Source organism: Taudactylus pleione, unplaced genomic scaffold, assembly GCF_031769625.1.
Source record: "Taudactylus pleione unplaced genomic scaffold, aTauple2 ptg000069l, whole genome shotgun sequence".
Lineage (NCBI taxonomy): Eukaryota > Metazoa > Chordata > Amphibia > Anura > Myobatrachidae > Taudactylus > Taudactylus pleione.
In genome coordinates, this window is record NW_028284471.1 from 8,428,399 (window position 1) to 8,431,088 (window position 2,690).

Genomic DNA, 2,690 nt, shown 5'->3' on the forward strand with positions numbered 1-2,690 from the left:
AATAAAAAAAACATTTGTTTCCTGATGTGCCTTGTTGGAAGATGAACTGCCACTGCTGTTGCAATCTTTGACATGCATTGCTGAATGCCAAAAATGTCCAGAAATGTTTATGGCCACAAACAGCATCTCCTGCATGCCCCTTTAATTTTTAAAAAAATATTCTGAACCACCAAGTTGAGTTTGTGGGCCAAACATGGGACATATTGTTCACCCATGCTCTCCCCTCCTCCCTCATAAATTTGCTTCTGAATCAAAAAATTTAATTAAATTTACTAAAAATCGACCCTTCCTGTCCCTGCCTTCAGCTACATACATCCTCCAACTCCCTCAGGCCTCTTGATTAATAAAAACATGTTTTCTTATGTACCATGTTAGAAGTTGAACTGCCATGTGTTTGTGCCGCCCACTCCTGCTGCTTAGCTTAGTCAGTCAGCTTGCTTGGTGCAAATGTTCGGCCTAAACCAGATGAAAACAATATTGTGAGGTGTGAGGTGCTCAAAATTTACTGGAAACGAGTGGAAATGAATGTTATTGAGGTTAATAATACTGTAGGAGCAAAAAAAACCAAAAACAAATTATGTGATTTTAGCAGTTTTATAAATTTTGGAAAAAAAATCCAGAAACCAAAACCAAAACACGCAAGGGGCGGTTTTGGCAAACCAAGGCCCTGATTCAGAGCCGGACACTCTGACAGAGCGCTCGCTCTGAAACAAGCCCGTCCCTTCTCTTTTTTGAAGCCGCCTCCTCGTCACTCGCATAGCTGCGGGTCACCACCCACAGCTATAGCGAGCGGCCAAAATGATGGTCGCGATGGTCAAGACCATCGCGACCATCGGGTTTGTGACGAGACCCTGCGGTAGGGTCTCGCTGCCGCAAGCCCTGGAGTGCTTTTGGCTCTATCAGAGCTAAAAGCACTCCCACTGACATCACTAGTGATGTCAGTGGGGCCGGCCCCAGATGGTAGGCGTTCCCATGGGAACGTCTCCATCTGGGCAGCCACACACCCGGCACGCCCACCAAAGGGGGCGTGCTGTCAATCACCATCGACAGCAGGCCCCCTTTGGTGCGGGACCCATAACGACGGCTTGGTCATCGTTATTCGGGTCTCGCGCATGCGCACGACAGAGCCGGCTCCCTCGAGCGCATGCGCACTTCGGCAACATCGACCCGCTTGCGAGCACTCAGCGCTCGCGAGCGGGTCTGAATCAGGCCCCAAATCCAGATCCAAAACACGAGGAGATAGATCCAAAACCAAAACATGGGGGTCGGCGCACATCCCTAATATATATATATATATATATATATATATATATATACACACACTGTGCTTCCATATCCCACTGTGCTCCCCCATCTAACACTATACTATCTTACTTCATCCCACAATATGCTCTCCTATCCCCCATTGTGCTCCCCCATCCCACACTGTGCTCACCCATCCCCATCTCACACTGTGCTCTCACATCCCTATCCCACACTGTGCATCCCCCATCTCACACTGTGCTCTCCCATCCCCCATCCCACACTGTGCTCTCACATCCCCCATCCCACACTGTGCTCTTCCATCCCACACTGTGCTCACCCATCCCCCATCTCACTGTGCTCTCCCATCCAACACTGTGCTCACCGTTCCCCCATCTCACACTGTGCTCCCCCCCATCCCCCACTGTGCTATCCCATCCCCCATTGCTGTGGATGGCACTCATATTGCTATAGTGCCACCATCACAGAATAAGCATGTTTATAGAAATAGAAAGCATTTTCTTTCGTTAAATGTGATAGTGGTATATGGTGCCTCCCTTCCAGGAAGTTTGCATGATGCATATGTGATTCGGCAACCAGGGATATGGCAGAAACTATCCATGATGCAACGCGGTGATGCATGGTTGCTGGGTAACTATATTTCTTTACTATTTGAAATTGTTTATAGGAAATATATGACCAGACATAACTTATTAACAAATGTGTTCTGTTCTTGTTCACAGGAGATAGTCTAACATAAAGGTCATATAAGGGTACGCACTATGTAAGTATGTAATGTTATTAGAATGTATATTGGATTTGGTCAATATGTATATATTACCATTGTTATTTTTTTCTCTACATTTCAAGGAGGAATGAATAATGAAGCTGTTTTAGAAGGATCCAAGAAATGTGTTTAACATTTTACAAAGTATTCTAATAAATGTAAATAAACTTTTTTTTGCCTCTTCTGATGCTAGATTTATAAAGGATCTTATTTATCTAGCAATGAAACAACATAATGTATATGTGTGTGTGTGTATACATATACATTTAACAAAAATCACATTAGACAACCATAAAGTGTTGTAAACTGCAGAATGTCTTTAAATAACATTTTTATTTTTTTTTTAAACCAAAAAATACAAATAATGAAAAACAAAAAATATTTTTGACCTACGCCCATCCTCAGGATGAGGGCTTCTATGTTTTTGAGTCCCTCATGTGATCTTAGGAGATCACCTGCAACAGAGGCCACTTCCCTGGCCAAGGCCTCCAGCTTTCTGGAACATGGAGATGCTGTGGATAGAAATATAAGGGCACATGTAATACACTGTAAGAGTATTAAACCAAAATATTTCCACTACATACCTTCAACTGAGAATTCTTCCACCTCACTTTCTAGAATTTCAGAAAGAGATCTTGGGCTGGGTGGGGATGGGAAAGTA